This window comes from Thermobia domestica, chromosome 6, assembly GCF_964235325.1.
Source record: "Thermobia domestica chromosome 6, izTheDome1.hap1.1, whole genome shotgun sequence".
Lineage (NCBI taxonomy): Eukaryota > Metazoa > Arthropoda > Insecta > Zygentoma > Lepismatidae > Thermobia > Thermobia domestica.
Window position 1 is genome coordinate 156,163,382 of NC_137459.1, and position 12,003 is coordinate 156,175,384.

Sequence of the window (12,003 nt, forward strand, 5' to 3'; positions counted from 1 at the left end):
ACCAACTATACTAGACTATTTCCATTCTCAATTAATAAGTGGTGCTCATAGAGGGGTAAGAAAGACAACTGCCGCCATTGCTAGACGTATGACATGGCCGAATATGTTTAAGGATATTAATGAGTTTGTGAGATCTTGTCCGAAATGTCAAAGGATTCGTGATAGGAACACCTTGCCTCAGGGAAATTATTATACGAGACATGTAAAAGCTCCAAACAACACGTTTTTTATCGATATCGCCGGGAAATGGCCTAGTAGTCAGGGATATGAATATGTATTAGTTGTAGTAGACGCCTGTAGTAAGTTTGTGTTTCTTGAACCTTTAAGGAAACTCTCAAGTCAAGCTATTTGTAAGAAATTAATGGATATATTTTTGAGAACTGGATTTGTCTCTAAGGTGGTTCATGATTGCGCGACATATTTCGTATCACAGTACTTTACTCATTTCCTGTATAGCCTAGGGATACAGGACATAAAAACCTCGCCGTATAATCCATCTCCGAACATTTGTGAGAGAACGATACGTAGTTTGAAGGGAATTCTGAAGGCATACATTGATAAGAATCAAAGGAATTGGGCCCAATTACTATCTAAAATTGCTTTCTCTATCAATGTGAGTCTAAATGAAACTACGGGTCTCTCTCCATGTGATATCTACTATGGAAGAACCATGTATAGCCCGCTTGATGTCAAGTGGCTAGTAGATTTGGGTATATTAGACGAAGAAGTCGATAAGAATACGAAATATGAAATCATAAAAAGGAATTTGGAGAACGCCTGGAAAAGATGTGAAAGACCTACTCTAAGAGGCATTTGCCAGTTAACTTTAAAGTTGGTGATCAAGTCTTGACCAAAAGATTCATGAAGGCATCATTAGAAAAACATTTCAACCCTAAACTTGCTGAAATTTGGGAGGGTCCTTATTTTGTAGTTGGTCAACCAACTATGAATACCTTATGGTTGGAAAAGGTGGACAACCCCCAGGTCAAAATAAAAAGACATGTTCAGCATTGTAAACGGTATATTCTGCCGAGAAATGCGCAACCCGTGAACCAGGTTGGAGATTAAAGGTTTAGGTGTAAGAAGAAAAAAAAAATTTTGTAAGGAAGATTATTTTATCTTGTATATATATATAAATATGTGACATGTTTGTGTGAATTGTTTGTGTCGCTTAATTTTTGTATCCTGCAGGAGCTGTCCGTGGTTTTGGTCCTACTGTCTTTTGTGGTTATGTCAGAATGAATGAGGGAAGACGATCTTCCAGTATATACCCGAATTTGGATACACATATGTACGCGGATCTATCACACCATTGTAATAAAGCACGTCCTCAAGGTATAGATGGATGGAGACTGTAAGTTGTAAAAATTTTTGTATAAGCATGCAATGCATGGAATTGGTAATTATTATTAAGATCAAGATTCTTCTCCTTAAACGCATATACTTTTGATGGATGTAATTAATTTTTGGGCAGACGAATCTATATGTAACGTATATTAGCGTTTCCGTCGAAGAAAAAAAAAAAGATTTCTGATGGAATTCTAATTGTATATTTGGATGTAAAGGTAGGAGTTAAGTAATACGGCTTCTACTCAATAGATGCCCTTCCACTTCACTTATGAGTGCTTGTCACGAGGAGTTCCCTCGAATCTCAAGAGATGGCAGCACTAGTGGCTGTAGTTGCTGGGTGGGTTTGCCCAGCAATTCGGTCACTTGAAGATTGGAAAGGGTAAGGGTTAGGTTTATAGTCTTGGAAATTAATTAAATTCAATTTCGGTATGTTATAACATTGAAATTCCCTTTCGAACATATGGTTTGGAATTATGTGATAGTTGGCTTGATACTACATGAATAATATTGCTTCAACTAGTGTGGTTTCAGAATATTATGAATAATAGTATGTGTAATGAATTTCTTGTGTTTTTTGGTAAGTAGAGTGCTATTTTTCTATTGAAGTTGAGTATTGGGTTTGTACTTAGTACTGTCCTGGGGAATAAAGTGAGGACGAATTATTTAACCTCTTTTGGCTGTAGAAGGAGATTCGAAATTTATTCGTCCTCGCGTTATTTTTCAGAGCAGTGCATGGGAAACCCAATCCTTGGGTTTGGATCCCATTATATTATATATTGGTTCGGATCGCGCATGCTGGGTTCGGATCCCAAATAGCACATTTATGCCAACTTTAGAACTATTACTGGGAGAATATTTGAGTAGGAATTTTCATGAGAAACAAACGCGTAAAACCCGAGTAGACGTATTACTGTTAATTCCTAACCTAACCAAGAAATATTGTAAGTTTTGGGGAAAGAAAAGCAAAATTAATTATTCACGTGGATCCGGATTGTCACAGAGTGCCAAAAGGGTGGTAAACTTCAGTGAATGGAAAAAGTAAATGTATATACGGGTAAAATTGTATCTTTTGGAATTAATAACGTTTCTTTTTGATAATTTAATGTTAAAAGAATTTGATACTTACGTAACTTTGGAAAAATTAAATGTTAATCGTTGATATTGTCATTTGTTGGGAAGTTTTTGAAGTTATTTCAGTATTTAATCGTTTTTCTACGGGGTTTGGAAATTTCTTGTTGTTCTTATACATATATTTTGTTTATAATAAATTGTTCAAGTTGAAATTTTCGAGTTTACATATGTCTCCTAGTTCAAACAAGCTTGATTGCTACCAGGAAAAAAAAAACATATTATTTTTCAGTGTTTTTACTCTGCTATTGCCAAAACAAGAATCGGGGAAATCTAACTCGACTAGTGTGCTTGTGATTGATTTGTATGCAGGTAAAGGAAGGAATTGTGTCTGTTTATTGGGCAAGGTTTGACTTTTACCTGTGGACAAATTAATCGCGGGACCACGGTTGTATGTGTGAGCATGCAACGTTACACAGGGTATACAAATGAAGTACAGAACATAGGGACACTGTATTAGCTACATTGAAAACTACCATAAAACGTGCACACATTCATTTGCAGCAACGTTTACATGTTTGTGGTCAAGAAAAGTTTATACGTTTGTGGCAAATTCTTTTAACAATGATATCTCGGAAACTACAAGCTCTGGAAAGATGCCGTTTTCACTGATCGATTGCAAATTTTGTGGAGATTGAGTACTAATTTAATTTTCTTTTTAAATGGACGTTATTTCTTTATTATATTTTTTAGGAGTACACGGAAGTATTGAAAATTTAAAAAGTAAAACATCATATCCTACGAGTTATATATCCCAACACCGCCCATTTGTATACGAGGTTAGTATATATCTCCGGCATTTGTTTCATGGTCAAATGATAATGAAAAACGAAGCATAACTCTTTCTCCAGTGTAAGATGAATCTTTATTGTTTTGAGTGTTTGGCGCAGTGAACACCATATAGCTTATCACTGACATTATAATTCATTGTGTGTGCAATGTGTTTGCTCATTGCATACTGCATGCAAGAAGAAAGAAAACACTGATCATACATGAATTAGAAACTCCAGCCGGAAGTAGGCTCAAATCTTGCAAACGGTGCAAGATATTGAAAAAATAATCGAAAAAAAAATCTCCCCTTTATGATACACCTTGCCGATTTTTATCAAGACGTCCTTCACTTGTGTCTGTAGAGGAACATGTACAAATGTTGTGAGGAATGACAAGGAGATTCATGCTCATAATGTGAATGATGCTCTGTGTAGTGAGCGCAGGCTGAGCTAGTATCTTTATGAAAATAGTAGATTCTAATTGAAAATACGCAGTTTTTAGTGTGTCTTTTTATTTTGAACAGCTACCGCTTTGTGAAAGATTTACAACTTGCTTCCAAGGCAAAAAATATTTCGAATTTGAATTAGTACTTATCAAAAGTTTCATGCTCAGTTTCAAATATTTTTGCCTTGAGATTTTATCTTCCACGAAAGGGGTAGCTGGAAGAAAAAATGTCGCTTTCTAAGTACCTAAAAAGATTCCTTTCCCTTCACACTTATAGCATTACAAAGAGAAAAGAGAAAATGTTGAATGTTTTTTTTATTATTATTATTATTTAATATACAGACTCTCGCTGTATCGGCTTCGTGTAAAAATACCACCATTATTGCGTCAACTTTGACAATCGATGGAAGATTTACAAGACTGTGTGTTTAGTTTCGGAAATATAACTCAAAACCTGCCTAAAAGACCTTTTTCTTCGTGTGCGGGTAACGTAGGTCTCTTTGCGTGTGCTTTCTAATGTACTGTTGAACTTCGTCAACTGGGCTGTGCGCAAGTGTCCCACTGTTTTTGAAAGGACATGTTTTGCAGCGTGTTTTCTCCAACAGTAATGTTATTTAGACAGCTGTGTTTATGTGTGTTTATGTGAATATAGCGTTCATATGAAGTTTTTCATATGTTGTTTCTGTTTAGTGTTGTTTTATTTCTGAAATGGATCAATCTGTCATAAGAAAATGAAAAGAAGACAGCACGTGGGTCAAAGCAGTGCCATTATTGAAGGAAAAAAGAGAAAAATTAATTCAAATGATAGTTTTGCTGATGGAATACAACCTGAAAGTGACAATGGAAATTTAATCTCGTATCGGTCACCATCACCATCAATGTCTATAGAAGAAACCTCTCAATCTCCACGGCTAGCAAGTAGTTCAGATACTCCCTACCCTTCGAAATTTTCAAAGCCCAATTAAACTTTAGTGTTACCTACAAATTTTCCACAACAGTCCCAGAAAGGTCGAACATTGAAATTTGTGCCTACTTGGTTCCTTCCGTGGTTGCACGTCGATCCAAAACAAAATTAACGTCATTTTCTGTTTTTACTGTATGGACATCTTGAAAAACAATTTTTAAAAAAGTTCTTACTAAAACCATGGAAGATGCTTTTTCTACTGTAGGATTTTGCAACTGGAAGAAGGCTATAGGCAAATTCCGCATACACGAAACTTCAGAATGCCACAAACTGGCTGTACTGTGCTACATGCAGAGAAAAAATCCAATAGAAAACCGACAAAACAGACAAATTTTAGGTGAACAACTGAAAGCCAGGAAATTCCTGGCAAAAATGTAATCTCAAGTATACGTTATCTTGCAAGACAAAGACTTGCATTTAGAGGACATGACTCCCGGTTCAGGAATTTCTTAAAGTTGATGAGTCTTCGCTCTATAGATTTTCCACAATTGAAAAGCTGGATAAAGGAAAACAGGAAGAGATGTAGTTTCATGTATGTTAAAATCCAGAACGAATCTCGAAACCATGGGCCAAGAAATTGCTTTTCATATATGAAACAAAATCAAATCTCAAAACCATCCTCTGTTCTCTATCGTGTCTGATGGTTCCCGTGATGTGAATGGCGAAGAACAATTAAGTGTTTGTGCCAGGTAAGTTGATGAAGATCTCTGTTCTCATGAAAGTTTTCTTGTGTTCTACAGTATATCAAAAAACTACTGGTGAGTTTATAGCTTCAGTTATTGTGGATGAGATGGTGAGACTCCAGCTTTCAATTGCTCAACTCAGTGGACAAGTTTATGATGGCTCTGGAAATACGAGTGACGGCTCTGGAATTAGTATCCCATCTGTTATATGTAAACAGCAACTTCTTGCTTTGTACGTACATTGTGGAGCTCATAGCACTAATCTTGTGATTAAGGGTGCCTGTAGTGTGTCAGAAGTAATGAGAAACTCTGCAATGGGTGCATGAACTAGGAGTACTGTTTTCGCAGTCACTTTCAGTAAGGTCAAGAGTTTCTGCTCTGATCGAGGCTAATGCTGGTGGACTTGTCTCAAACATTGTAAACATTAAACCCTTGTGTCCCACTAGGTGAATTTGTAGACTCAGTCTAATAATGGGAGTTGTTTAAGATTATGAAGAAATTCTCTTTACGTTGGAAAAGATGAAGACTGACGAAACTGTCAATACATTTTTAGGATCAGCAGCTGGGCTTTTGCGGCTTTTTGAAAAAGGATCTACGTTTCTTGGGCTCATATGGCTAGATAGAGCCTATTATCAGAGGTTGAAGCTTCTTAACAGGACACTTAAAGACCCAAATTCAATGTCAAAGTGGGAAATAATACAAATCTTAAATGAAAACATGAACTTGAATAATATGCTTAATCACTGATCGTAAGTTCATTGTACTGTCATGAAACCTACAAATCAATCATTGCCCAGGAAACCCCATTAATTTTAATAAATATTGTCAATAGTACCATGAATAGGATTTTTCGTGTCGCTGGAATAGATTCTGTTATCAGCATTGATAGGATTTATTTATCCTTAATTGCAGCACTTTAAATCATGTTATGTGACATTTTGAAAATTGGGTGGGGGGGGGGAGTGCAATTATTTTTTTTTTTTTCAAACCTTGAGCCCATCTGGACTCCCTGTGTTAACGCACAGATCTCAAAATCAACTGAAAAACTGTAAGGGTGTACAAAATTTCAAGCTTCTATCTTGAATAGTAGGGGCGGGAAAAATTATTTACATTGAGCTAAGAACATCCCCACAATGCTCCAGATGACCTTAAAAGACCTGGATGTAATATAAAAATTTCCTGAGACATCTCTATTTATTCTATGGTCATGATTTATACATCATTCTCTTCAAAATAGAATATCCTATTAAATGGTACAACTTACATGACTCTACCATGTCCCCAAGGAAGAAAATTTATAGGAAAATAGGGATTTTTTGTGAAAAAAAATCCATCTTTTACCTTTTTGCCCGTCTGGACCCCCTACCCCCTTGTATTAACGCAGCGATCTGAAACAAATCTGAAAATACTAAGGGGGTATATTGAATGTGTGTACAAAACTTGAGGCTTCTATATTGAAAAGTAAGGTAACAAATATTTACCAATGTGCTAAGAAAATCCCCACAATACCCCAAATTCCCAAATAAAACAGGAAATTTCCTGAGATATCCCTATTTATCCTAGGATCATGGTTCACACCTCATTGGTCTTAGAATAGAACAGTTTTCAAACGCTACCATTCACATGTCTCCATCATGTATCTGAGGCGAGGAAATCGCGAAACAGGGATTTTTTAAAAAATATATATATATCTTTGTTAACCTTTTTTCCTTTCTGGCCTCCCTGTGTTAACGCAGAGATCTGAGAACACTAATCGGTTCGCTGAATGTTTGTGCAAAATTTCAATCTACTAGGTGCAAAAATAAGCTAATAAAAATAGACCCAACAAAAATATTTTTAAAGCTATGGCGTCATCACCTCGTATGTCTCGACGCAGAAAGGCGTGAAACCATACATAACGTGTTCTACAATGTCACCAGTTTTGAAAAAAAAAAAGCCAAAGTAAAAAGCTTTATTGGTACTTTTTTAATCGAATAATGTAGACACTACCCTAGTACCTTAAAATAGCTGCAATGAGATTGCGCACACTTTTCCAGTTTTATCAGTTTTATCTGATAAGTCATTGACAAGCTGTCATTATGTACAGAATTGCGCACAGAAAAATTAAGCAATGTTGTCAGATGGAAAATATTTTCTCTTGAGTTATGTAAATCTGTAAGAAAAGAGCAGCGTAATACCCGAACCAAGGGCCGAATAAAATTACTAGGATTGAGGTAATTTAGAAAATACAGAGGAATTAACACATAAGGATAGAGAAGCTATATACTGCATTCGAAAAAAAAAAAAAAAAAAAAAAAAAAAAAAAATCTCACACCAGTTCTTCCGAGAAATATTACAGAGGCTGCTTCAGTAAGTGATTGAAAGAGAAGTTGAATTCAGTTATAATGGAGAAAAGTTACTATTTATTAATGAAGAAGCTAAGCTTATCGTCCTAACTTGTGCAAGTAACATTAGGTACGAACAATGATAGCATTTACTGTGCATAGTCGTAGTATATGTAATAAAACTAGCAGGTAGCTACATCATACTGTTTCTAATTATATATTCTAACTAGATTTAGGAAGGATAATTAAGATATGTATTGACAGATTCCATATTATTAATAAGTAGGCCTAAATCGTGTAATTATACAAGGATTATACAAGTATCCTATTATATGGCCAGACGTTAACTACAGGCCTCAATAAATTTACCAAACCAAAACTTTACAACAATTGAGAAAATTATTCACTTTTTCAATTTTTCCATAAAACTTGACTAGTAGTGGGAAGTATGTATACTATATTACTATTCTTCTTCTTCTTATTATTATTATTAACATTAAGAATGTCATCATAAATGTTTGCTTTGTTTTATTTAGGTTCCCACTTAGAATATGGGCTTCAGAACCCTCGGTAGCTCCTCGAACGAAAATAGGGCGGAAACATTTCACAAACATTACAATTAATAATTCTATTCACTTGGTCCAGATATTTATCAGGTGCTCTCTTCTTTGTTGAAGATACAATCAGAAACAAAATTGAAACTAAGATCAATTGCGAAAGGATATACCAATACACAAAAAAAGGAAGATTTAAAGAAACATAACATTATATTGAAGCAGTATGAAATGCTTAACCCTATTTATCATAGGATCATGGTTCATACCTCGTTTTCTTTTTACAATAGAGCAACCTTTGATATGGTACCATTCACATCTCCTTATCATGTCCCTGAGGCGGGAAATTTTGAGAGAAATCGGGATTTTTCTTTGAAAATATTTCTTTAAAAAAATGAGCCCCTCTGGACCCCCACTGTGTTAATGCAGAGACCTAAAACTCAACTGGAAAACACTAAGGAGTGTATTAAATGCCTGTACAAAATTTCAAGCTTTTATCTTGAACAGTCAGGGCGGGAAAAAATATCAATAATCCCCACAATGCCCCGGATAACTGTAAAATACCTTGATCTCAGGCAGAACATTTCCTGGGAAATCCCTATATATCCTAGAATCATAGTTCGCCCTTTATTATCTTCAGAATAAAACTGCCTTTCAAACGGACCCTTCATGTATCTCAGGCGGGAAAATCGCGAAAAAAAGGATTTTTAAACCACAAAATCCCTTTTATTTACATTTTTTGCCCCTCTGGATCCACCTTGTGCTAACGCAGAGATCCGAAAAAATCTAATAAATAGTACTCAGTGGACTGAATGTTTGTACAAAATTTCAATCTTCTACGTGCGAAAGTAAGCCCGCCAAAAATAATGAAAATAGGCCTAACAAAAATATTTTTTTTTAAAGTTATGATGTCATCACCTCCTATGTCTCGACGCAGGAAGGCGTGAAACCATACGTAACGTGTTCTACAGTGCCTCTAGATTTGAAAAAAAGTAAAACGCTTTATTGGTTCTTTTTTAATCGAATAAGGAAGACGCTACTTTAGTACCTAAAAATAGGAACTACAACTCCAAAGGGATTCAGATTATGAGACAAGAAAATTTTAACCAGTGTTGGGTAAGTTACTTGTAAAAATGTAACGCGTTACAAGTTACTTTACTTTCTTTAAAATGTAACGCGTTACTTGTCCCAAAAAGTAACTGTTACTTTACTTCGAAAGTAACGCGTTACTTTTAGGTCCGAAACTTTGAATATGTGAAAAAATCTTATTACTTCAATTTTCCGTACTACTATTACTACCGCTATTTTATTATTATTATTATTATTATTATTATTATTATTGCACGTTCTGAATTGCTTTATGTAAATGCAAGGACAAATTTTTACTTGACAGCCATATGAATATTTTCATATAATGTAACATTGACTAAAATGCCATACTGTGTTACTCATAGGGATGGGCTACGGTGATCAGACGTACTGATTTTCGCAGTACAGTACTGTTTTTCAAAGAGCTGTCCTGCGTGTTGCGAAGGCGCCTAGAAAATTTAGAAATATCCTTCTTTTAAATGTTCGTCGAAATGTCCAGAGTTAATTCATTTGCAATATCTTAATGTTTCATTCTTTACTCACAACATTTTGAATCAAAGGCACTCTTTTCCTGAATAATGAACCGCTGTATTCTTTTAACACTCCTCAAAAGACTAGGGACGGAGAAGAATCAACAAACCATTTTTTACAATACATTGCTTTTACTGAGAAGGGCTTGTTGAGATATCGGTAAGGTAGGAAAAGTTTGTTTCTTAACTTATGATAGTGATGATCTTAAAATAATACCACGCTTCGATTTTTTTTTTTTTAGCCCAACACGAAGTTTCACTGTATGTTCATAAAAATAAACCATTTTGTCATTCATCAAAGCATTTGGAGTTATGTTGAATTCCTGGAATACTTTAGTTCAGTGCTTCTTCTTTTTCTTAAAAAAATGTTGATTAACTTAAGGTTAACATTAAATGAAATAAGAATATGCGTATTGCCGACGCAGCAAACTACCATATACTATTATACTTGTGTCCTACTTTTCGTTTGTTAGAATCTGGTCACTCTAGGATGGGCGGGTTTTCTTTGAAACTCGATTCGACTAGAAACAGACATCTTTGAGCTCGACTCGAGAACTCGGCTCGAAAAATTTCCTCCAACTCGACTCGAATTCGGGTCGAGTTTCAAGCGGAATCGACCCAAATCTGGTGTGTAGTTTCGAGTACTCTCTTCAAGTATCTTGCATAGACAATATAGGTTATCAATGATACTAATACTACTACAACTTTTATTATTATTATTATTATTATTATTAATTATAACAACACTGTGTTTAAAGATGAAAGGTAGGCGGTTTGTATTTGAATACTAAAAAACTAGTTGATTGCCAACCTCGGTAGTCGTGAAGCCTAGGAGTCAAGGACATTGTTCACGTGCTTCTGAATTTTGGTTGAGGGTCTAGGTTGAGTATTCGGGCATTGTTAAAAGTTATAGGGCACTGGCCAAATATCTTCAAAACTGTCGGCCCGGGTTTAGAATTGTCAACGACTCGAGCAGATCGGCTCACAGCTCATTCACTATCGACCCGAACCGAGAAGTGAGCCGAGTCAACAGCTCAGTCAACCGAGTCGGCTAGAGCCTTCGGCCTAGATGAGCCGAACCGAGCAAATGGCTCATCCCAACCAAGCCAGCTCGAGCCGATGGTTCACCCCAAGCGAGCCGGCTCGAGGCATCGGCTCAGTTGAGCCGAGCCGAGCTTTTTACAAAAAATCTCTTGTGGTCTCGATATTGAGACGAGAAGAGATGCGAGCAGTGTCCCCTTTCGTGAGCAACACTAAAAGTATCCCATATTACTGCTTAGCTTACATTTCTCACGGCTTTCGCTTTCCAGTGTAATCAGGCCAGATTTCAAAACGAGCTAAAACGAGAGAACCATTTATCAAACTCAACTTGACTCGAAACTAGACGCCAAAAACAGTGAGTCGGCTCGGAACTAGATTCGACAATATTACCTTCGACTCAACTCAAAACTCGACTTGAATCTGAGTCGAGTTTTAGCTCGACTCTTGCCCATCAATATGCGTTAGAAAAAATGATTGCTTATTATTATCTGCTAAACTAATTATATAATAATAACAATGTTGCTATGTAAAATTAAAAATACAGAATATAGAGAAACTTACACTACAACTGACAAAATGAGAACACATGAACTGGAGGTGAATCAAAATTTGCCAATAACTCTAAAATCGATACATGCTTTTTAAAGCTAGTTGTTCCAAACTCTGTAATCCACGGGACTCTAGGATCCGCAAACTGATCTGAAAGAACTCAAATATTGCAAACCATCAACAAACTATTTTCTAGTATTAAAGTAGGCCTGCTCATCAGAACACAGTTTATTCATATTAACCCCTTACTCTATATCGTTAATTATGGCACCCTAGTTGTTGACAAAATTTCCCGCCGGGGCACCACTTTACTTTTAAATTCTGTCCACTATCATCTTGAGCTTTTAAGAAGAAGTATCTTTCAAATGTTCGAACGGTAAAATATTTTCGTTCTCCATCTTTATAAAAACAACACCAATCAAAGTAAAATAGACTATCGGTACAATTGCACTCGTAGTTCACTCAGTGAATGGATTGGAGCTGTCAAAATCAATGACAAAACTTTCCAGGTGCTTGCAATCAGTACACGTGATTTCCCTGAGGCTGTCCTCATCTTCCAAAAACAGCAAGTGGTAC

The 12,003-nt window shown here is 35.8% G+C and overlaps 1 long non-coding RNA gene across 1 annotated transcript in view; it reads right to left on the reverse strand.

Annotated features, from left to right (window-relative positions):
- Positions 1–12,003, reverse strand: part of LOC145688282 (uncharacterized) — a 62,136-nt gene that overhangs the window by 25,666 nt on the left and 24,467 nt on the right. The window lies entirely within an intron of this gene.